This window comes from Artibeus jamaicensis, unplaced genomic scaffold (assembly GCF_021234435.1).
Source record: "Artibeus jamaicensis isolate MK-2021 breed Jamaican fruit bat unplaced genomic scaffold, CSHL_Jam_final contig_1028, whole genome shotgun sequence".
In the NCBI taxonomy this organism is placed as follows: domain Eukaryota; kingdom Metazoa; phylum Chordata; class Mammalia; order Chiroptera; family Phyllostomidae; genus Artibeus; species Artibeus jamaicensis.
Window position 1 is genome coordinate 2,399,504 of NW_026521201.1, and position 26,528 is coordinate 2,426,031.

Below are 26,528 nucleotides of genomic sequence, written 5' to 3' on the forward strand. Positions count from 1 at the left end.
AACAGCATGGAATTTTCTCAGAAAAATAAAAATGGACCTGCCTTTTGACCCAGCAAGTCCACTGCTGGCATTATATCCTAGGAACCCTAAAACACCGATCCAAAAGAACCTATGCACCCCAATGTACATAGCAGCACAATTTACAATAGCCAAGAGTTGGAAGCAACCTATGTGCCCATCAATAAGTGAATGGATCAAAAAATTATGGTACATATACACAATGGAATTCTATGCAGCAGAAAGAAAGGAGGAGCTCCTACCCTTTGCAACAGCATGGATGGAACTGGAAAGCATTATGCTGAGTGAAATAAGCCAGGTGTTGAAAGACAAATACCATATGATCTCACCTTTAACAGGAACCTAAACAACAAAACAAGCAAGCAAAATATAACCAAAGACACCGAAATACAGAACAGGCTGATAGGGACCAGAGGGGAGAGGGGAGGGAATTTCAGGGGTGGATAGGGGAGGGAGGTGGGGAGCACTGAGCGGGGGGGGGGGGGGGGGGCTGGGATGGGAGTAAAAGACAGAAAACTGTACTTGAAAAATAATTTAAAAAAAAAAAGGAAAAAAATTGCTGAAAATGTCCCAAGTTTAGTGAAAAACATTGTTTGTCCAGGAAGCCCAGAAAATCCAACACAGGGAAATCAACACCAAGACATCATAGTCAAAGTGTTGACAAACAAAGACAAAGAATATTGAAAGGAGCAAAACCAAAATGACATACAGTAGAACAATAACATAATTAACTGGCATCCCATCAGGAACAATGAGGCTGGGATAAAAAAAGAAAAACATGAAACTTGAACAAATAAAAAAAGCTCTCAACTAAAATTCTGTATTCAGCAAAAATGTCCTCCAAAAGTGATAGTGAAATAAATATATTTTCAGATAAAGAAGGACACAGAATTTGTTCTTGTGATACATACCTTATGAGAAACAGTAAAGGAAGACCTTCTGACTGGAGAAATTGTACCAGAAATCAACGAATTCAAAGGAGATATAAATGATACCATAAACTGTAATTATATAAGTAAATAAAAACTCTAAAAATATAATTGTTCTCATTTCTTTTTTTCACTTCTAAAGAAATAAGATTGTATAAAGCAATAATTAAAGTACTGTGTTGTTGGGTTTATAATATGCATAGCTATAATATGTAAGGCAATAACAGCACAGAAAAGGAAAAGAAAGATGAGAGCAATATTTCCAGAGTTTACCAGAAGTTAGTATTATTCTGAAGGAAATTATAATAAGTTAAAATGCGCATTACAATCCCTAGAGCAACCACTATGAAAATAACATGATATAAAAGGGATCAACAGAAGAATTAAAAGATACACTAAAAAATATTTAACACACAAAGTCAGTAAAGGAGGAAAGGAAAAAAACATCATGAGACAAACAGAAAACAAATTACAAAATAGAAAATATAAGTCAATATATTAAATATGAATGGCTCTGGCTGGTGGTAATGGTTGAGCACCTGCCTGCAAATCAAAGGGTCATCAGTTCTATTCCCAGTCAGGGCACATGCCTCAATTGCAAGCCAGGTGTCCAGTAGGAGGCACACAAGAGGCAACCATACATTGATGGTTGCCTCTCCCTCTCTTTCTTCCTCCCTTCCCCTCTCTAAAAAATAAAGAAAAATCTTTAAAAAATGCAAATGGACTAAATATTCCCATTCAAAATGCAGAGAATTTAAGACTGAATTGAAAAACAAGGCTCAACAGTATGCTGGCTGCAAGATATATTCTTATATTTAGGACATAAAAATGTTAAAACAGAAGGATAAAAATAATACACCACCAAAAGAATAACCATAAAAATACTAGAATAGCTATAGTACTAGGAAACTAAAATGGTATTTAAGACAAGAAATATTACTAAACACAAAAAAGGATATTTCATAATGATAAAAGGACACTATATCAGGAAGACAAAACAATTATAAGAGTATATGAATCTAACAACAGACCCCCCAAAATACATCAAGCATAAAGTAGATAAGGAAAATCAACAATTCAACAAAAATAGCTACTGAATTCAAAGACTGATAGAACATGACAGAAAATCTGCAAGGAAATAAGAGAGATCTTGACCAAAACTACCAATGAACTTGACATAACTAACAGAACATTATACCCCAAAACTTCAGAATACACATTCTTTTCAAACACAGATGGAACATTCTCTATGATATACCATATGCTGGACACAAAACAAATCTCAAACTCTGAAATCAGTCGAAATACGTTATCTGATCACAGAGGTCCACAACAAAAGAGATACGGAAACACCCTCAAATATTGGTAAACTTAACACCACACTTCATAAAAAATCCATGGGTCAAGGAAGTCACACCAAATGTTTTTTAAATGTATTTGGATTAAATTTAAAAAACAGCATATCAAAATTTATAAAATGCAGTTAAAGCTGTGCTTAGAGGGAAATTTATAACTTTAAGGACTTAGAAGAGAAGGTCTCAAGTCAATAATCTTAGCTCCCACCATTGGAAAATGGGGTGGGGGGTCAGGAAAAGCATACTAAGCCCAAAGCATACAGAAAAAAGAAAATAATAATGTTAGGGTAGAAACCAGTGAAACAGAATAGAAAAATGGGAGGGGGAAATCAATGAAATAGAAGATATCTCTTTGATAAGATCAACAAAGTTAACAAACTCTTAGCTACATTCACCAAGAAAATAAAAGAGACAAATCACCAGAATAAAGGCTAAAAGAGGAACCATCATTATCTTTTCTATGTTTAGATACAATTATTTAACATTGTGCAACAACTGCCTATAGTAACATGCAGTAGAGGTGTGTAGCCTAGGAGCAATAGGCTATACAATAACCTAGGTGGGTAGCAGGCTATACAATCTAGGATTATTTAAGTACACTTTATGATGTTTGCCCAATGACCAAATCACCTAATGATACACTTCTCAGAACGTATTCCCATTGTTAAGCAGCACATGACTGTAATTCTTCCATGAACATACACACAAATTCCTCAACAAAATTTAGAAAAACCAAACTTAGTAACATATAAAAAGGACTACACAGCATGATTCAGTGAAATTTATCCCAGGAATAAAAGGTTGGCTTAACCTCTGAAAACCAGTTAATGTAATACACCATATCAACAGAATAAAGGATAAAAATCACATAATCATTTCATGGGATACAGGAAAAAATCTGACAAAATTCAACAATCATTCATGACTAAAAACTCTCAACGAACTAGGAACAGATGGAACTTCCTCAAACCTCCTAAAAGGCACCTACAGAAAACCTGCAGCTAACATCATACATCGTGAAAATCTGCATACTTTCCCCTCTAAGACCAGGAGGGATGCAACACGTTCTCAACACATCTATTCAACATCTTAGTAGAGGATCTAGCCCATACTATAAGGCAAAGTGAATGACAAGGTGTATTAACATTCAGATTGGAAAGAAAGAAAACAGAATTGTTTTATTCATAAACATGGTCATTTATTCAGAAAAAATATACAAAAACTGATTCATTCTATATACTAGCAATGAACAATCTTAAATTCAAATTATAAGAACTCCATTCCCAATAGCATCAAAAATTATCAAATTCTTAGGAATATATTCAATAAAAGTGTTAAGATTTAAGCCCTGGCTGGCGTAGCTCAGTGGATTGAGTGCGGGCCTGCGAACCAGAGTATCGTGGTTCAATTCCCAGTCAGGGCACATGCCTGGGTTGCAGGCCAGTTCCCAGCAGGAGATTCACGAGAGGCAACCATACACTGATGTTTCTCTCCCACTCTTTCTCCTTCCCTTCCCCTCTCTCTATAAATAAATAAATAAATAAACAAACAAACAAACTTTTTTTAAAAAGTGTTAAGATTTATATATTGAAAACTAAAACATATTGTTGAGAGAAATTAAACATCTAAATAATGGAGAGAACATTACATATTCATAGGTTGGAAGACTCAAGTTAGCAATTCTTCCCACACTTTGATATGATTCAATGCAAATCATATCAAATCCCTGCAAATGATTTTTTCTTTTTGTAGAAATTGACAAGCTGATCTAAAATTTTATATGTAAATCAAAAGGATCCAGAATCACTTTTGAAAAGTTGGGAGGATTTACACTACCCATTTGAAACTTACTATAACACACAGTAATCAAAACAGTGTGGTATTGGAGTAAAGGTAGGATTTAATATATGGATGGAACAAAACAGATTCCAGAAATAAATGCTTACATTATAGGCAACAAATATTTTACAAATGTACCAATACAATTCAAGGGAAAAGAACCTTTTTAACAAATGGCACTAGGACAACTTATCATCTACTTGACATAAAAAACAAAAAGAACTTAGACCTTATCTTACACCATACACAGCAGTTAATTCAACATGGATCCGAGATCTAATAAAAAAGCTAAAAGAAAATGCAGAAGAAAATCTTTGTGACTTTGAATTAAGTAAAAAGTTCTTAAACAGAACACCAAAAGCATAAGGCATAAAAAATAATAATAATAAATAAACTTCATTAAAACAGTCTGCACTTCAAAAATACCAGTAAAAATAAGAAAACAAGCCACAGACTCGGTGAAAAATTTTTGTAAATATCTGTCTAATAAAACACTTTTATCCAGAATATATAAATGCAATAGTAAGATCAAAAAAAAAAAAACAACTAAAAAATGGGCAAAAGACTTGGGTCGACATTCCACCAGAAAAGACTCATAAATGACTAATAGGCACATGTAAAGCTCAACATCATTTGTGTTTATGAAAACACAAATTAAAATCCCAATGAGATACTACTAAAATGGCTATAATCAAAAAGACAGATGACACCAAGTGTTGGTGAAGATATAGGGAAACTGGAATCCTTGCACTTATCTGGTAGGAATGTAAATGGCAGTCACTTTCAAAAACATTTTGGCAGTTTCTTAAAACGTTAAGAACAATTCTGAACTGTTTTTAGTCACAACACTTCTAACACCAAATGTGTGGGGTTTTTTCCCAATCAATTCTCCAATACTCTAGACACCAAATGGGTGTCCCCAAACTTAATTTACACTAACACGCAGAATTACTGCAAACACTACAGGTTAAGGGCTTAGTTGCTCTTATTCCTGACACCAGTTACAAGCCTTGGTACCTGGCATAGTCCTGACATGTAAGTGGCACTAAAATAATGACTAAACCAACAACTAAGAAAAATAAAATTTGTTTTAAATTTGAAGCATACAATTCTGAATGGAACCTTCAGGAATTCATTTATTTAAGTGAGAAAATAGGACAAGAAAGGTTAAGTGACTTAATCAAGCCTTGGTCTCCTGAATCACAATTCTCTTCCCACAAAATCATGATGCCTATCAATTCATGCTTATTGATATAAGCTTCCTTTTTTCTTTTAAACATTTTGCATTTTTAATTTTTTATTGTTCTATTACAGTTGTCCCAATTTTCCCCCACCATTGCTCTCCCTACCCACCTCCCTGCTCCCACAATCAATCCCCACCCTGTTGTCCATGTCCGTGGGTCATTTATACTTGTTCTTTCCGTGAACTTCCAAAAGTAATATAAAACTGTCCTTTAAGAAGACCATTTCAACTTTATCCACCCTAGCTCTGTCTGGCTATATCAGTTTTGGACAACTAGTATTAATTATTACTTAAGAGCTTTTCTATTCAGAACAGACTAATCTTTAATTGAACCAGTCGTTTGACATGTCCTTCACACACTATAATTTTCACATATATTTATCATGCACCTGTATGCAATAAACAATGTGCCTGTTATAATCACATTCCAAAAAAATTACATTGTATGTCCTTTAACATACCCCAAGTGCCTGCCTTAACAAAATGTGGTTCAGTTGAGAAAGACTAAATGTGAATACAAGAGAGTGACACTGCAGCTTCATCAGGGAAATCCCTATAGTCCCGAGCTAATGTTTTCAGCGGTTGCTATGTTGTGGTGCAATTGTGTTACTGGGCAACAAAGAACTCAGAAGCTAGCTCAGCAAACTCACTAAGAAACTAGAGAATCAAACCTTTATAAAAGTACTCTGAGACTCAACTTTTTAATTCCTTTAACTGAAGGAACTCTTTGTTACAAGTATCAGATACAGGATTTACACTGAGACTATAAAAAGTACATAGAATTTACTTTTAAGACATAATTTGAAGGTGATAGGCACCTTCCAAAAAGGAATGGCTAGGTGTCGGTTCCTCCTAATTCTATAAATTTTAATCCAAAAGGAATCTGAAGTTACAATATATAAAAAGCAAGTAACTGGGCACTTCTTAATGTTTTTTTTCTTCCTGGATTATATATCTCAGCCAAACTGAAAAAGTAATAAGTCTCAGCCAAACTGGACTACGATCTGTGATTTCTCCACAACCTAGAGAGGAGTCCTGATGGAAAAATATAAAAAACTTAAGACAACTGCTTATTTATGAGGATAAATGAAAGTCTTGACATAATTTCATAAAGTAAGTCTTGACCAGGTAAAGAGTAAAATGGAAAGAAGTAAAATGGGAAAAAGAGATAGAAGAAGGGGAGGAGGGAGAGAGGGAGAGGAAAGGGATGGGAGGTGGGGGGAAAGTATTTTTAAATACTGGGATTCTACTGAGATTCTCGGAGTAGAATAGAATAAAATATGGAAGATTCTACTGAGGAACCAGGAAATTGACCACTGGGAGTAGTGGCAGGCTTCCCCAAGGGAGCCCTTACTAATGATATTGTCATGGGAAATTCTCAAATATTTATACTTTCTAGGAACAGAACCTTTTCCCTCTGATTCCAATGAATCCCCACTCTTTAATCCCCTTTCTTATAGTTTACAGTTGCCCTTCTTCCCCCGGTAACTCTAAAATATTTTCTTTTACTTTCCCTATACAGGGTGGGACAGGGAGGTAGGTAGTGAGAATATAAATGCACATTTCTCATCTCTAAGAAACATATTCAACAACTTCTGTTTGGAAGATACTAAGAATACAGTGCTTTGAGAGCTGATGTCCTGCCCTTAAGGAGCTTCCAATCTAGTTAGGAATGGAACAAATACATAGAAATTATTTTTTAAAATACAATATAAAGTACAAGTATCAAGTAAGTATGACTGACAAATACATATTACAGGATTTTAAAGGCAAAGGAGTTCAGAGCATGTCACCCCTAAATATGCCACTTCTGTATGCTGATTACTGTGAGTTAAAAGCACAGGAGAAACAGTAGGTTCAAGAGAGGCATTCTGACCCTCCTTTTTCTTCCTGAAAGCAGGAGATACAATTCCGACGTGAAAGGTGTCCTCCCTGTAAGAAGGAAGACATTCTTATCACCAGAGATGAGGTGATAAGCCCAGAACTCCGAACAAACCTCATTAAACTGATCCTTATCTTCATAGTCACTTCTCCACAATTTAGTACTCCTAACCCAAACCCCTCTGTCTTTTCAGTTTTTCACAAACTTATTATTTGCCTAAAAGGCATAAAAAGTTCCTGGTCTGGTCACTTCTTGAGGTCTTCATCCTCCTGTGAAGACCCACACACGTACAGGTAAATATTTTTTTTAACCTGGATGCTTTTATCCTCTTAATCTGTCTTATGTCAATTTAATTATTAGGCTGAGCCAGGGACCCCAAGAGGGCAGAGAATTTTTCTTTGCCTACAAACTTCATAATGGAATTCAACTTTAAAGAAAAAGTACAATTTAGATTTTAAGAAAGAAGAAATCAGGTTGTTACAAAACTCAAGGGGTTCCATATTTAGGGTACTCTAGACAAAAAGGTAAGATAGTTTTATTTCTTTGAAGCAAGTACAGGAGACAAATAATTCATATCCAAAGCTCTATCTTCCCAAAGGGAGGCTTAGCCATTGCTTATAAAAATATTTGGTCAATTATACATTGATCAGTTGGCTACACTTATGGTTCTTGTCAATCTCATCACTTTTCATAGCTGGTCTGCAAAATACTGTGCTACATTTTAACACTTAGCAAAAACACTATTTAGAAAGAGTGGCCCAGACTTCAATACCCTTGTCCTATCCTAACAAGGCCAGGTAGGTACAATGATGACCGGTCAGGAAGGGGAAAAGCACATAGTAGGTTTGCAGGGGTGTCAAACACATTTTCACTGGTGGCCACGTCAGCCTCATTGTTGCCTTTAAAGGGCCAAATGTAATTTTAGGACTATATATGTAACTACTCCTTAACTAGGGACAAGGAGCTCAGCGCTGCCGCCAGGTAGAACCAAGGTGCTGGGCTGGATAAAACAAGGTGGAGGGCCAGGCTTCTGTTTGCCACCTCGGGTTTAGAGGACAGTGAAGAAAGTACTGTGGTCAGAGCATAGTTTTTCTATAAAAAACAAACTTGAAAAGGCAGAGTATAAGGAGATTTTGAAGAATTCAGATTAAAAAATGTGAACTTCAGTCAGTAGGAAAGAGTACTTCTGAAAATTTTTTACATAGAAACATAAACACATTCCCTGAAAGTATACACTATTAGACAAGTTGAGAAAATTACTTAATACATTGTGTATGACAAAGTTAAAATTTAAAAAACAGTAAACTCATTTACTTTACACACAGACAGTACCTAGAAAACATAAAGAATTCTGACAATTTATTAGTCTTTCTGTGACAATTTCATTCTTCTAAGCTTCTTGAATTAGAACTTCCCATGACAAAATACTGACATTTGACTACTAAAGATTTTAATCACACAACAATTCATTCTTGATTTTTCTTCTGCTTGTCTTGACCAACTTGAATATTTCATTACTTTAGCATCAGCATATGGGGGGAAAAGGGTATGGGGACTAAAATCTACAGATTTGTGCAATACAGTAAGGGCAAGATATAAAAAACATTAAATTTCAAGTTTCAATTCCCATTACTAATAGCTTGATTTCAAATAAGTCATTTATTGTCAGTTTCTCAAATGTCCTCACATACTTTCCTACATACTTAAAAGCTTACTGCATTCAAAAGCATGAAAAATGTGCTGAAAACTATTTGCCGTGTGAATTGTATCATTAAGGGTTCAATAAATAAAGAGTGAAGTTACTGGCAAACCCAAGGCTTAAACACCACCTGTGGACAATCAGTGTTCCAATTCCCCAATGTTGTATGTACCTAAATTGGTATTACTCCACTATTTTAGAAAATTTCTGAACCAGGCTGCATACTTCATCTGGTTATAGAAGAAAATACTGAAAGGAAAGGGAATACCTAACATACTCTGTCCTAAACAACCAAAGGGTAACTCAACTCCGGCTGCAACTCTCTGGAGAATGCTGTGTGACACTAAAATTGAAAACATTCTAATAATACTAAACAAAATGACTTTGAAATAAAACCTCAATACAAAAAGTGACTATTTAACCACGTACAGGCTAACCCCAGGAATTAAGAGAATTCTGAATCCAGATAATTTTAGGATACATTTAAATATATTCTAATTGAATATTGGGCTTGTTGACATAGATGTTGCTTGGTAACAGAAGCAATGCTTTAACTCCTCAGTTTTAGATCTACTCAAGGATTTTGTGCTCACAGTCTGAACACATTACAAACTATATCCTACTAAAGAGATTATGAACAAGTTTCTTGTTATCCTAGGCTTTTTTTTAAGTTTTAATATTTATTTGATTTTTTTTTAAAAAGGTGGATCAACAGTTACCAAAATAGTAATGTTTTTACTGGGTTAAATACTTTAATTTCTGTGTTTTTTTTTTAATTTACAAAGCATATGACTTAAGTTTAATTTTTCTTTTTTCTAGCTTTTAAAAAAATTTATTTACTTATTTTTCAAGTACAGTTTTCTGTCTATTTCTCCCATCCCAGCCCACCCCACCCCGTGCTCCCCACCTCCCTCCCATTTCCACCCCCCTTAGTTCTTGTCCTTGTGTCCTTCATACTTGTTCCTCCAAATCCCTCCCCTTTTTTCCCCTTAAATTCCATTCCCTCTCCCCTCTGGTCACTGTCCCCTTGTTCTCTATTTCAGTGTCTTTGTTTTTTATTCTGCTTGCTTGTTTGTTTTGTTGTTTAGCTTTCTGTTAAAGGTGAGATCATATGGTATTTGTCTTTCAACACCTGGCCTATTTCACTCAGCATAATGCTTTCCAGTTCTATCCATGTTGTTGCAAAGGGTAGTAGCTCCTTCTTTCTCTCTGCTGCATAGAATTCCATTGTGTATATGTACCACAATTTTTGATCCATTCATTTACTGACAGGCACCTAGGTTGCTTCCAACTCTTGGCTATTGTAAATTGTGCTGCTATGAACATTGTGGTGCATAGGTTCTTTGTTGGTGGGATTGTAGGCTGGTGCAACCATTATGGAAAACAGTATGGAATTTTCTCAGAAAAATAAAAGTCGACCTGCCTTTTGACCCAGCAATTCCACTGCTAGGATTATATCCTAAGAATCCTAAAACATCAATATCCTAGGCTTTTTTGAGATCTTACTGAAATAGCTTCATCATTACAACTAATGTGACCAGAGGCTTTTAAAATACTTAGCAGTGGGCATTTTTCAGAGCTAAGTGTCCATTTATTACGGTCAAAAGCAGGACACTAAGGATTTATCAGTGTCCGGTTAGGTCCAGCATTCACTTACATATTCTAGACACTATCTCTGTAATAGCAGCCAAGATCACAGTTAAAATTGTCTTTGGCGTCAAGGAAAATGTAGCATAATATTTTTATGACAAATTAAACTGGAGGTACCACAGGTTAGCCAGTAAATGACTACAAGCACCACACTGAAGTCGATGTGGCTCAGGTGATTGGACATGGACCCCCAAACCAAAAGGTCCCAGTTCCATTATTGGTCAGGGCACCTGGCTGGGTTGGGGGTCCCGGCTCCAGTTGCAAGAGGCAACAACGTCTGATGGATGCTTCTCACTCACACTGATGTTTCTCTCTTACTCTTTCTCCCTCCCTTCCCCTCTCTCTACAATCTATAAAAGGGAAAATTTTTTTTTTAAGATTCACGTTCATTGCATTGGCTACAAACCAGATCTCACAGCCATATCACATCTCAGTTTTCTACCACCTGCTCCAATTACAAGAAAAATATAATTTAAGGGCAAGTTTTGAACAAGAAAAATGAATGAGCATTCCAAAATATGGACAAGATAGCGTCTCCATAAAAGAGGGTACGTACCAGACTCACACAGGGCCTTGCAGCATGTGGACATAAAACTTAACAATGACCAGTGTTCTTTCCACGATCGCCACGGAGGGACACCTCCAGAGCTCCAACCACCAGCACCCACTCAACTCTTCTCGCCTGGGCATTGGGACGAAGGGATCCGGTCTACACGCGGGGTGCTTGCCCTGCCCAGCACGTCTGGCGAGGTCCTGGAGGCCACGGGCGGCGCAAGCTGAAGTGACAGAGCGGGAAGGCTGCCAAGCACGCCCCTCGGACTCCTGACCCCAGGGAAATCGAAGGAATCCCCGGGAGAGCTCTCAAGGCGGAGAGGCGGCAAAGAAAAGCACCGCTCCTCGGCGCACAGGCCTTCTCAGGGGTGTAGAGCCAGCCCTGCACGACGTCCGGCCGAGGTGCCTCCCTCAGAACTCATTCCTCGGCCGGCCGCCCCACCAAGACCAAAGAGGTGGCCCGGGTCGGGAAATCTAAGGACGCGCGAAGCAGGAAGTCCCGCCCTCAATGACGTCACCGACTCCGCGACCTGGTGGCCGTTAGAGGAGGAGCCAGAGCATTAAGGCAGTGAGTTAGGCTACCCACCAGCAACCAGGGCCTCGGCAGCGCTCCGAGGGGGCAACTAGGCCACGCAGAGATACGCTAAGCCCTAGGGAACGGAAAATCAGCGACGGGCCACTCGCTTCACGGAGCCAGAATGAGGCGCGTGGTTGAGCGGGAAGCCCATCCGCCTCTCCTCTTCCCACTGGTTTCTCTCCCCTTTTCGCCCTTCTCCTTCCCTCTGTCTGCTCTTACCACACTTTGAGGGCTCCGAGTAGTGTTACCACCACCCTCGCCTACCTTCGTGCCCAACGGTGCAGATTTACTGGATCCCGATGTCTGCCCGGCAGTGGGGAGTCGGCTCAGCTTGCCTTCAGGAAGCCTAGAACTAGCTCGGCCAGGACTAGGCCCCGCCCCGCGCCCCCGCGCTCACTTCTGCATAGTTTAACCTCCAATTCAGTACCCCACGTGAACTGTCTTCAGGTTGTAACTAGACTTGGAAGAAAAGGAACTTGCTTTTGAGAACGTCAGTTACAGGCCAGCGGCTGAAATAGGTAGGGATTTCAGCCTTTCAGAATAGATGATGGAAGAAATAGGTACCGCCCCGCTCCACCTGTTTTGTTCAGTGCCTGGGTTTGGGTTTTGACTCACTACATTGGGAAACAACTTAATTTTTACCCCCACGGTTAACATTTTGGGGGCTCTCGTTATGAATAGAAAGGCAACTGAAATAGGTTTGTGTAAAGGCTTTAAAAATAAAAGGCAACCGAAATGTGACCATTTTGTTGAAATGAGCAAAGAGGAGTCATTAGATATCACAGGGAATTGAGTAATGGGTTGTTAGTGGATGGATCACATAGATAATGGGAGATACATCAGTGAACAGAAGAATCCAGAAATAAACTGCTGTGTATGTATAGTAACAGCTCACATTTACTGAGCACTTGTCAAGTAGTGGAGCACTTTTTCGGGTTATCTTATTTAACCCTCTAATTATCTCAATTTTACAGCATTACCCAGAAACATTACCAGTAAGTGTGGAAACCAGGCAGTCTAACTCAGAAGTCTCAGAGGTAATTAGTAAATTACACATTACAAATCATAGGTCAGTGGGAAAAAGATAATCTGAAAATGACTAACAGTCGGTGACAGGCTTTACATATAGTTTCTCAAATAAGTACCAGATGGATCAAGAATGTAAAGAGTGAAACAAAAATATTTTTAAAAATTGAGGTGATTATCTTTATAATCTTGAGTGGAGAGAGGCTTTTTCTAAGTATGAAACAAAACAAACCATAAAGGGAAAAATACATAAAAATTAACCTAATAAAGTTGTAATCTTCTATCTAAATGAACCAGTGGAAAATAAATGCATATCATATGGAAACAGAAGGAAAAATATTCCTAATATACAAAGATGTCATAAAATATCAATTTTAAAACAACATTAAAATAGGCAATTGGCAAAGGATATCAAAAGGACATTCCTAAAGCAAGAAAACATCTAGTTAGCAAATAAATAGATGGTCATCTTCCAAACAGATCCTTTTTTGTCTGTCTGTAGACAGGGATATGCTAATAACAATTCCTGTTGTGCACTACTGGTGTGAAGTTGAAATTGGTACAACCTTATTTACCAAAATTTAACATAAGCACTAACTTCTGCCCCAGTAATCTCAGATCATAGTCATTTGCTCTAAGGAAAAGAGCAAACACTAAACAGATTCACAAACATGTTCCTCACCACCTTTTTTATGACAGGTACTTCTAGAAACAACGTAAGTGCCATAACTAAGACATTAAATTTTGGTGCATGTGTACAATGGAATACTGCTGAGCCATTAGAAACAATGATATAAATCTCTTTCTACATGAAAATGTGACCATAGCACATATGTTGGTTATTTTTCCCAGAAAAAAAGGAATAAAGGTCAGTATGAATAGTGTAATACCAACATAATTGTGTGTATGTGTGAATGGAAGTGCACAAAATGATCTGGATGTCTGTTGGCCAAATGCAAGTGAGTTTTCACCTTTTGAACCTTTCTATCTTGTTTGAATTTTAAATAATGAATATTTCATTTTTACAAAAACAAAGTTGTGGGGGGTTTTTGTTCGTTTGACTCCTTACCCGAGGATATGTTCATTGATTTTAGAGAGAGGGGAAGGGAGAGAAAGAAACATCGATGTGAGAGAGAAACGTTGATCAGTTGCTTCCCATACACACCCCAAATGGGATCAAACCCACAACGGAGGTATATGCCCTGACCAGGTACTCAACCCACAACCTTTTGATATGTGAGACAGTGCTCCAGTGAACTGAGCCATCTGGCCAGGGCCTTGTGTTTTGTTTTTTAATTAAAGATGTGCCTGTGAAAGGGGTTAAGTTGACTACAGCCAGATAACCAATGTGAAGTAATTATATCTGAGATCTAAGTCCCAGCTTTTTAAGTGTCCATAAGTTTGATTATATTAATTTACATCCAACTTGAATGATCTAACTCATCACTTGAACATCATAATTCTGATTCCCCACATCGGGCTGTCGGGCTATGTATCCTTCCTATGTGTTCTCTATGTGCCTCTCGTGATAATTGTCACACTGAACTATAATTCCATTTTTCTGTCACTATGTAAAGGGGTGCAGCCAGGCCCCCCTCCCAAGTCTGGCTGAGGGATGGGAGACATGTAGCAGGGTCTTTGAGAGTTGTTTTGCGTATCACTAATGGCAGACTAGTCTTCCGGCCTGAGTGGAGCCAGAAAGGTATGCATGACTTAAACCCCTGATGCAGCTGGGAGGCAGCTCCCCTGGTTACCATGTCTTTGGGAGAATTTAGAGATAGTTTGCTCCACACCACAGAGCCATGCCTGCCCGGACTAACTATGGCAGCCCAGAAAGGCTAAAAATACGAGAGTGCTGATTGTGAGAGGAGTCAGAAATGCAGTTATGGTGGAGGTCCCAGACTGGGATTTAAACTAAAAGCAGGCTACCACAAGGGATGAGAGGACAATGTAAGACCCTACAGAAAGGAAAGGGGTGAAAGGACTCTCACTGGTGGGCCACGAGGAGGTGCCACATGGTTTTGGATTAAGAACTGGATATTACAGAGATGCAGCTGTTGTTGCTGGGAACTGGCAACAGTCTCTAGCTGAGCTACAGACTTCTATCTCTTTTTCCTGAGATACGGACCCCTGACTGGCCTGGTTGGGCAAAGGGGGTGTGTTACAGCCTGTCAAGGCCAGACAGGTTCATGGTATTCAAGCAGACAGAAGAATATTCAAAGACACTTTGGGATGTCTGACATGCCTTTATTCCATGGTGGGCAGTCCATGCATGTTGCAAACTTTGTGTCCCCCTGCATGTTTCTGTATGGCACCCAGCAGGGATTTCCTAGCCCCTTAAATACTGGATACAAACCAAACTGGCAAGATGCCTACAGATGTTATGCAACTGAGCTTCATATTATGCATATGAACCCACTCAAGGCTATGAGAACACTACTTATCAAGCCCATTCTCAAAGTTATAGGAAACTGCCTCCCTTAATTACCCAGAAACCTGGGTGAGAAAGCAAGACTGCTTCTGTTTACCCTACAGGTGGGGAAGGCAGGACTGTATATGTGTTTGTGGATGTTTTAAAGGGCTTTGAGGTTAACAGCAACATTCTGCCATTACTCTAAACCTGTATAACTTTTGAATAAATAGTTCCTTTCCTTTTCACCAAATTCTGGCATTGAGAGCCACCGTTCCTACCTGGTAACAGACAAGATGAACCTAGAACAGAAAGACACCAGAGGAGGAGGCTTGTTTCAGTATCTGGGCTGCCCCCTTACACAGGTTCATTCTGTAACAACTAGACTGTTTGCTCCTACCATATATATGTATGCACATACACACACATATTTTTCTGCTATGTAGTATGTATTTCTTTTCCCCTGATACATTATTTGTCTTTTACTTCATTTTTGTGTGCAAAAATTTTAATTTTAATGTAGCCAAAATGCTAATAGAATATACAAATATTAAAGAGATAGTTTCAACAACTTTATGTCAATAAATTCAACAGCATACGTGAAATGGAAACATTTCTGAAAAATCTTTTAAAAACTTACACAACAAGAAAAAATCCAAATGACCCAATATCAAAGAAATTGAATTTGTAATCAAAAACCTCCCCACAAATAAAACAAGGCCCAGACGGCTTTGCCAGTACATTTTACAGACACTGAAAGAACATAAAATACCAATTCTACACTATTTCAGAAAAAAAGAGCAGGAAGGAATCCTTCCAACCATAGAAGGCCAACATATTCTATCTATATAACTCTCATAAATATATCAAGAGATTTTAAAATTCTTAAAACATTGGCAAATTGAACCTTGCAAAAGAGAGGATAAGGTACCATAGCAAAGCAAAGTGCAGTTTAACATTGAAAAGTTAGTGTAATTCACCACAATTGACAGAATGAAAGGGGGGAAAATGATGGTCTCAATAGATGCAGAAAAATCATTTGACAATTCAAAACCCATTCATGTTAAAAACTTTCAACAAGCTAGAAATGGAAGGGAACTTTCTCAATATAACAAAAATCTTTATAAAAGTAATGGTGGCCCTAGCCAGTGGTTCAGTTGGTTGGAGTATCCTGTGCACCAAGAAGTTGCTGGTTCAATTCCCCAGTCAGGGCATATACGGGAAGCAGCCAATCTATATTTCTCTCTTCCTCTCTCCCTTCTTCTCTAAAATCAATAAACATACACTTTGGTGAGGATTAAGGAAAAAATGAAAGGAAGAAAGTGAAAATATACCTTCAGAATAGGGGAAAATATTTGAAATTTAATAAAGGACTTGTAGTAAAGATATATAAAATTTCTGATGATTCAACAAAAAAACGACAACCTAGTTTAAAAAGGGACAAAGGATGAATTGAGATGTCTCCAAGGAGATATACAAATGGCCAATAATAGCACATGAGAAGATGATCAATATCATTCATCATTAGGGAAATGCAAATCTAGAATCAAAGACACAGACAATAATGAATGTTAGCATGTGGAGAAATTGGACCCTTATGCCCCAGTAGTAGGAATGAAAAATTGTGCTTTGGGAATAGTTTGGCAGTTCCTTAAGAAGTTAAACAGTTACCAAATGACCCAGTAATTCCACTCCTAGATATATACCCAAGTGAATTGAAAATATTTTTCACATAAAAAATTCTAAACAATTATTCAGAGCAACATTATTCATAATAACCAAAGGTAGATAACCCAAAAGCCTATCAATTTATAAATGAATAAACAAAATGCTATATCTGTGCAATGGAGTATTATTCAGCCATACAAAGAAATGAAGTACTGATTCACGCTACCACCTGGATGAGCATTGAACATGTTATATGCTCAGTAAAAGCCACATATCGTATGACTCAGTTTGTATGAAATGTTCAAATTAGGCAAATCCTAGGGAAAGGAACTAGATTAGTAGTTGTCAGGAGCTGAGGGTGAAGAAAATGGGGAGTGACTGCTAATGAGTAAAGGGTTTATATTTGGGGTTATGAAAATATTCTAAAACAGAATTCATACATTGCTGGTGTGAGTGTAAAATAATATACTCTCTTTGAAAAACTGTTTGACAATTTGTTATAAGTAAGCATTCATGACCCCAAAATTTCACTTTTAGATAGTTACCAAAGACAAATGAAAATGTAAGGCCACACAAATACTCATGAAAAGAATGTTTAGTGCAATTTATTCATAAAAGTAAAAGCTGGAAGCAGCTCAACTGTACATCAACAGGAGCATAGATAAGCAAATTATATATTTATATAATGGAACACAACTCAGCAATAAAAATGAAGTGTCTCATTATGCCTAATAGTGTGGATAAATCTCATAGATATTTTGATAAGCCAGGCTCAACAGAGTATATGCTGTATGGGTCTATTTATATGAAATCCAAATAAGACAGTGATAATTTTATCCAAAAGTGGTGGCAGAGGACAGTGACAAGAGAGATAGAGGGAACTTTCTGGAGTGATTTAGGTTCTATCTATTTTTTGTGAGAGGTCATTACACAGGTATATACGGTTGTCATGCTCACTCAAATGAATGTCTGAGGAGACGAAGTTGGAGGACTTATGCTACCCAACTTTGAGACTTACTATAAAGCTATGGTAATGAAGACACTGTAGTATTTGCAGAAAAACCGACAAACAGATCAATGAACAGAATAGAGCCCAGAAATAGACATTCATAAATATAGTCACCTGCTCTTTGATACAGGAGCAAAGGCAATAAAATGGAGCAGAGATAGTCACTTCAACAAATACTGCTTGATCAGATGCACATCCACATACAAACATACAAATCTAGGCACAGACCTTACACCCTTCATAAAAAATAAAACGGATCATAGACCTAAATACAAAATACAAAACTACCTCCTAGTAGATAACAGGAGAAAACCTAGATGAACTTGGATATGATAATATCTTTTTAGATACAACACCAAAGACATCTATGAAAGGTAATTTATAAGTTTGGACTTCATTAAAATTAAAAAATATGCTCCACAAAAAACAATGTCAAGAGAACTAGAAGACAAGCCACAGACTGGAAGAAAATATTTACAAAAGACACACCTAATAAAAGACTGTTACCCAAGATATACAATGAGCTCTTAATACTAAACAATAAGAAACAGCACAATTTAAAAAATAGGTTGGTCTCCCCTTCCAGCACATGAGGACACAACGAGAAGTCCACAACTCTGAAGAAAGCGCTCCCCTCCACATGCTAGCACCCTGACCCTGGACTTCCAGTCCCCAGAACCTAAACGTATCCTTGGGTGAGGGTTAAAAAAATTTAAAAAGATCAGAAGATGGTGGCGAGACAGGTGGGAGTGGAGTCCACTTCCCCTTGTGCACAGGTGAAACACCTAGCCTATCTTCTGAGAAACAGAGGGAACAGCCAACGGTATCCCAGCGTATATGAAGATTGGAGACCAAAAATTGTAGAGGACATTGAAAAATCAGATGGTAAGGACAGTGCTTAAGGCCAATGAGGTCCCTGGGACCAGCACAGGGACCAGGGCACCTGCGGGTCTGCTGTAAGATTCCTGGGAGAGAGCCAGGCTGGGCTGTGTGATAGGCCAGATGCTTGTTTGGAATAGCAGGCTTGAATAGGAAGAATTTCTCAAAAAGAAAAAGAAGGAGGCACTCCTCAGCTGTTGGAAATTCTCTGCAGCAGCCACCCACCTCCTGCGCCCCTACCTCTGCAGCCCCGGGGTCAGTGCGCACCTGATCTGAAGCCCAGCAGTGGCCCACCTGTGCCCACGCCCTAAGCACTGGGGATGAAGCACCTTCCACCTGGCGCTGCACCCAGATCCCTATAGGGGCTGACTGGCTCTCTAGGAGGAAGGCAGAAGCACCCCACAGAGGGGAGCTGCAGGGCTCAGGGAGATGGCAGTGCCCAGAAAGACTTGACTCAGTGTGGGGCTGAACTACCCTGAAGGGGCACTGAGAGTCCCTAGCATCTAGGACACCAAAGAGCAAGAAGGTGGTATATGAGTTGCCCTTAATCAGTGCACCTCAAGGACAGAGCAACTAGTGGACTAAAGGCCAAGGCTGGGTGTAGAAGGGCACTGAAGAACTGGTCTGGAGGCTGGACAACAGCAAAGAGTGCAGCTGAGAAAGGGAGAAAAGTGAAACCAATCCCTCCTCAGCCTGACACAGCCAGGAAGCCCAGGAGAACTGGCTTGACCAGTCTAAAGGCAGCAGAAGGTGCTTTTATTTAAATTCCTTCTTCCTTCCTTCCTTTCCTTTTTTATTTCTCTTTCCTTCCTTCCTTTCTCCCCTCTTTTTTTCTTCTTTTCCCACAGATGAGACAATAAAACCTGGAGCTATAAAAAGACCAGAGTTAGATCCAAATAGGGATCATACCAACAACAGAGACACTGAGACAAATTTCACTTTGCTACTCTAGAGAACTTGCAAAGCATGAACAGTGAAGACCAGTATGACTGCTGGAAGAGGAAACCCACCAACAAAGGAACCACCAACAGATAACAACAGAAGAAGGTGAAGGAGGGAGTGGAAGCCACACTAACCTCAATCCAGGACCAATGTGGAAACACAACTAAATGGCAGAGAAATTACCCACAACAAACAACTGAACAAGGTTGAGAGAGGAGTCTCAAAACCTCATACGCACAGATGAACCAGCTTCAACACAACCTGTCCACACCCACACAACAGGTATTCACAAGACGTGGTGGACAGAGTAACCCTCAGTTAACCAGCTGGAGGGAAGGACCCAAAAAAGAAAGATCCAACAACGATCAAAACCCAAAGACATACACAGAGCCAACATAAACAACAACCCAAGACCAGCAAGCTCAGGAGATTAAGGACACTGCAGCACTGAATCTCACAGGTATTCTAACATAGAAGTTCACACCATAAACCCAGGGAGTCATAACAGATCAATTTAAGAAGAAGAGACTAACAAGAAGAATCTCACAAACAATGAGAAGACTAAGAAACTCACCAAAATGAAAGGAAACAAGGAAGCCTCAGAAAGAATGCTAAATGAAATAGAGGTAAGTCAACTATCAGATATTGAATTCAAAGCAATGGTTATCAGGAAGATCAAAGTGCTCACAATGAGCTAACAGAAACTACAGGGGAATTAAAATGAACTCACTGCAAACTATATCAACATAAAAAAGGAAGTGGAAATTATCAACAAGGGCAAAGAGGAAATGAAGAATACAATTTCTGAACTGAAGAACACAGTAGAAGGAATCAAAAGCAGGATCAATGAAGCAGAAGATTGGCTGAGTGAGCTGGAGGACAAGGTAGAAAAAACCACCCAGAAATAGCGAGAAAAGGAAAAGAGGCTCAGGAAGAATGAAGAGGGGTTAAAGGAAATGCAGTACAATGTGAAACTTAATAATATTAATATAATAGGGATACCAGAAGGAGAAGAAGAAGAACAAGGGGTAGAAAACATATTTGAGAAAGTAATGATGGAAAACTTCCCTAATTTGATGAGAGAAGAAGTCACACAAATCCAGGAAACACAGACAGTCCCAATTAAGAGGAACCCAAAAAGGCCCACTTCAAGACACATGAAAATTAAAATGACAAAATTCCAAGACAGAGAGAGAAACTTAAAGGCAGCAAGGGAAAAAAAGGAAGTAACATACAAGGGAGCCCCAATAAGGTTAGCACCTGACTTCTCAATGGAAACTCTCCAAGGCAGAAGAGAATGGCAAGAAATATTCCAAGTAATGAGAACCCAAGGCCTGCAACCAAGGCTACTTTACCCAGTAAGGCTCTCGATCAAGATAGAAAGCCAAATAAATAGCTTCCAAGACAAAAGAAGTCTAAAAGAATATGCCTCCACCAAACCAGCTCTGCAAGAGATGCTTAAGGGACTACTTTAAGGAATGGAAGGAAAAGAGAGAGAGAGGAACACAGGTTTTAAAAAATGGCAATGAATAAGTACCTATCAATAATAACCTTAAACGTAAATGGATTAAATGTTCTAATCAAAAGACATAGAATGACTAAATGGATAAGAAAGCATGACCCTCACATATGCTGCCTACAAGAGATCCACCTCAGGACAAGAGACCTACACAGACTAAAAGTGAAGAGCTAGAAACAAATTTTCCAAGCAAATGGACAGAAAAAAAAAAAGCTAGGGTAGCAATACTAATATCAGACAAAACAGACTTCAAAAAAAAAGGGCCATAAAAAGAGACTCAGAAGGTCACTTCATAATACTCAAGGGAAGAATCCACCAAGAAGACATAAACATTGTAAACATGTATGCACCCAACATAGGAGCACCCAAATATACATAAAAAAAATCTTGGAGGACTTCAAGAAAGATATTGACAGCAACACAATTATAGTAGGGGATTTCAACAGCCCACTGTCAAAAATGGACAGATCTTCAAAACAAAGTATCAACAAAGATATTGTGGCATTGAACAAAGCCCTAGATGAAATGGACTTAACTGATATATAGAGAGCCTTTCATCCCAAAGAAGCTAAATACACATTCTTTTCAAATGCACATGGAAGATTTTCAAAGATAGATCACATTATAGGACACAAAACAAGGCTCAACAAACTCAGAAAAATTAAAATCATATCAAGCATTTTCTCCAACCACAAGGGACTGAAACTAGAAAACCACCCTAAAGAAAAAACCCAAAACACTCAAAATCATGGAGATTGAATGCCATGCTATTAAGCAATGAATGAATCACAAATGAGATTAGGGAAGAAATTAAAAAGTGTCTGGAAATAAACAAAAAAACCCTCACAACAATCCAAAACGTATGGGACAAAGCAAAGGCAATCCTGAGAGGGAAGTTCATAGCAATACAGGCCTACCTAAAAAAGATAGAAACATTTCAAACAAACAACATAATCCTATGCCTACAAGAACTCAAAGGACAACAACAAGATAGCCCAGAGCAAGTAGAAGGAAGGAAGAAACCAAGACCAGAGCAGAGTTAAATGATATAGAGACTAAAAGCACAATTCTAAGGATCAATGAATCCAGGAGCTGGTTCTTTGAAAAGATAAACAAAATTGACAAGCCTTTAAGCAGGCTCATCAAGAAAAAAAAAAAAAGAGAAGATCCAAACAAACACAATCAGAAATGAAAGAGGAGAGATTACAACTGATACCACAGAAATACTAAGGATTGTAAGAAATTACTATGAAGAACTGCATGCCAAGAAATTTGAAAACCTTGGTGAAATGGACAAATTTCTAGAAAAATATAATCTTCAAAACTCAAAGAAGAATAAGCAGAAAGCCTGAACAGACCAATAACAGCAGATGAAATTGAAGCAGTCATCAAAAAACTCCTGACACACAAAAGCCCTGGACCACATGGTTTCACAAGAGAATTCTATAAAGCATTTAAGGAAGAACTAACTGCTATCCTTCACAGACTATTCAAAAAAATTCAAAATGATGGAAGACTCCCAAACTCTTTTTATGAAGGTAGCATCATTCTAATCCTAAAACCAGATAAAAACACAACAAAGAAAGAAAACTTAAGGCCTATATCACCGATGAACATAGACAATAAAATTCTCAACAAAATATTGGCAAATCACATCCACCAATCCATTAAAAAGATCATACACCATGACCAAGCGGGATTCATCCCAGGGATGCAAGGATGGTACAAGATTCACAAATCAATAAACGTAATACATTACATAAACAAAAGCTAAGACAAAAATCAGGTCATCATATCAATAGATGCATAAAAGCATTTGATAAGGTACAGCACCCATTTATGATAAGAACACTCAGCAAAGTGGGAATAGAGGGAGCATTCCTCAACATAATAAAGGCCATGTATGAGAGACCTACAGCCAACATCATACTCAATGGACAGAAACTAAAATCTTTCCCGCTAAGATCAGGAACAAGACAAGGTTGTCCACTTTCACCACTTCTATTCAACATAGTATTGGAAGTTTTAGCCATAGCAATCAGACAAGAAAAGGAAATAAAAGGCATCCAAATTGAAAAGGAGGAAACAAAACTGTCATTGTTTGCAGATCACATGATAGTGTACATAGAAAATCCTATAGATTCTACAAAAAAAACTGCTTGACTTAATAAATAAATTTGGCAAAACAGTGGGATACAAAGTCAATATTCAGAAGTCAAAGGCATTTTTATATACCAACAATGAAACATCAGACGCAGAAATCAGGGAAAAATCCCACTTGATATAGCAATGAGAAAAATAAAATGCCTAGGAATAAACCTAACCAAGGAGGTAAAATACCTGTATTCAGAAAACTACACAACACTGAAGAAAGAAGTCAAAGAAGACACAAACAAATGGAAGAATTATTCATGGATTGGAAGAATTAACATCATCAAAATGTCCATACTACCCAAAGCAATTTATAGATTCAATGCAATACCTATTAAAGTACCAATGGCATATTTCAAAGACATAGAACAAACACTTCAAAAATTTAAATGTAACCATAAATGACCCCCAAAAGCTGCTGCAATTTGAGAAAAAAGAGCAAAGAAGGAGGGATCACAATACCCGATACCAAACTGTATTACAAGGCCACTGTAATGAAACAGCCTGATACTAGCGTAAAAACAGACACATAGACCAATGAAATGGAACAGAGAGCCCAGAAATAAACCCAAGTCTCTATGGTCAATTTTTGACAAAGAGGGCAGCAGCACAAAATGGAGTAAAAATACTGCTGTGGAGCAGCAGGAACTCTCATTTGTTGCTGGTAGGAATACAAAATGGTACAGCCTCTTGGGAAGAGAGTTTGGCATTTGCTTACAAAACCATATATGTTCTTACTATATGACTCAGCAATCACAGATGTTTCTAGCAGCTTAATAATTGCTGAAACCTGGAAGTAACCAAGATATCCTTTGGCAGGTGAATTGATAAATAAAATGTGGTACTTTTAGATTATGGAATATTACTTAGCACTAGAAGGAAATGAACTATTGAAGTATGAAAAAACCAGAGGACTCTTAAATGCATATTTACTAAGTTAAGGAAGCCAATCTGAAAAGGGACAACTATGGAGGGCATTTAAAAAATGAATGGTTGCCAGGTTGGGGGAATGGGGCTGAGAGAAGAATAGGCAGAACACAGAATTTTGGGGGCTATGATTATATTCTGTATGATATTATAATTGTGGCTGTATGTTATTACACATTTATCAAAACCCATGGAATTTATAACACCAAGGTAAATGACAGACTTTGGATGATTATTACATGTCAATGTCAGTTCATTCCCTGGTAAAAAATAAAAAGTACTAGTTTGGTGAATGATGTTGATAATGGGAGAGGATATGCATGTGTAGAGCAGGGGAAATGCCTGCTCTATATGGGAAATTCCTGTACCTTCATCTCAATTTTGTTGTAGACCTAAAACTGCTCTGAAAATAAAATTTAAAAAATATGTATCTAAGGTTTGAAATATATATATTTAAAAGTACTGGTAAAGATGATAACCTCTTTATTACCTGACATACCAATGTGTGCTAGCAAGGTCATTTTCCTTCTGATATCAAGTTATTTTAGAAATCTAACTCATAATCAGAAAGTTGCCAGGGACACTCATTTTCAGGACAAAGGAAAGCATATGGTCCTAAGATAAATTTAAATGCCAGAAAAGCTTGATAAACTATCAAACAACAAACAACAAATGGGTTTGTCTACTATGTCAAATAAACAAAAGAAGAAAACTAAAGACTGATATTGTGGGGCTAAAAAAGTTCACATTTCAAACTAGTTTAATAATGAGGTTCTTAGGAAACTAATAGGAAATTGTTTTACAAGTTTAACTTTTTAATAAGAAAGAATGAGGACTTTGGAGTATTTGAGCAAGAAAAGAAAGCTGTGGGACAGTGATTTTCAGCTGGTGTGCTGCAGCACTGGTGTGCCACAAGAATTGTTTAAAACATGCCACTGACTATTCAGTCAGGGGTACTGACCTTTTTCCCCTTAGATCAGTGATTTTCAACCTTTTTCATCTTATGGCACACATAAACTAATTACTAAGACTCTGTAGCACACCAAAAATATATTTTTGCTGATGCCAATCTGATTAAAAAAATAGCTATAATTTTGACCATTCACAGAAGACAGTTATTAGGATGTTGGCTGTTGTCATTTTTTAAAATTTGACAGTCTTAAGGAAATAGAGGTCAGTGCCCCTGACTAAATAGTCAGGTATTGCATGTTTTAAAAATCCTTGAGTTTCCCTGGTTGGGTGGCTCAGTTGGTTAGAGTGTCCTCCCAGACACCAAAAAGGTTTAGATTCTATTCCCAGTCAGGGCATATATCTAGGTTTGGGATTCAATCCCTGGTTCAGGAGCCTACAGAAGGCAACTCTCATTGATTTTTTTTTCCTCTCTCTCTGCCTTCCTCCTTTTCTTTCTTTCCTCCCTCTATGAAATTAATAAAAAGAAAATATCCTTGGATAAGAATTTAATAAACAAATAAATGCCATATTTTGGACTAGGTTTTAGAGAAGGAAAATAGGGGAAAATTTTGAAGCAAAAAATGTGGTAATATATTTAATAACAAATAACATAACATTTCACCAATGTAAATGTAAACAGAATTCAACAGCAGCATTAACAACCATTATTACTGACTTTAAGTTTTAAGTACAGAAATTCTTGTAGTCATCAGGGAACTCCAAGCACTCCTTGTCACTACAGTCCACATTTATGACGCTCAGTTCCTCAGAATCACTAGTATTACTATCTTCTGTTCATAGAGGATGTCATCTTCAGAGCCATCTATAGTATTGCTGGTGCCACATTTTTTTGCAGGGCCTCACAGCGTTTTCATCCTTAACTGACCTCCATGAGCTTTTCACCCACTCACAAACTTGGGTAATCGTCTCTTCATTCGTCCAGTCGGTGTCAGATCAGGATCTCCAGCAGCCATCCATTTGTTTTACTCTTCTCTCATGAAAACTTTAAATTGTGCAATCCTGGTTTTGGTGCTCATAGCAAGGCCACATCTCTTCATAAACCTGTGGCACCATGATGGTGATCCAGTGAAGGCCTCAACACCTTTCTCTGCAGCAAGATGTTTGGCTTCATATAGATCATTTTTGTAGCTACTAAAAAGCCATTGTTCCTGTGACATATGATCCACTCTTTCATATCCACTTCTAACTGGGGCCATTTGGCAGCATGCCACGAAAACATTGTTTCATTGTCTGTTTTTTGCAGTTGATCCTCCTGTGTCCTCCATTACCATATCATTTTCT

General features: G+C 37.9%; 1 protein-coding gene across 5 annotated transcripts in view; it reads right to left on the reverse strand.

Moving 5' to 3' along the window:
• Window positions 1-12,113, reverse strand: part of CEP83 (centrosomal protein 83) — a 142,706-nt gene extending 130,593 nt beyond the window's left edge. For 3 of the 5 annotated variants that reach the window (XM_053662199.1, XM_053662194.1, XM_053662185.1), the window contains exon 1: window positions 11,172-11,622. The gene's annotated coding sequence lies outside the window, so the exon portion shown is untranslated. Of the gene's footprint in view, window positions 1-7,177; window positions 7,317-11,171; window positions 11,623-12,008 lie in introns of those variants that run through there. The other 2 variants (XM_053662186.1, XM_053662187.1) reach the window with 2 other exon arrangements.
• Window positions 12,114-26,528: the final 14,415 nt, after the last annotated feature.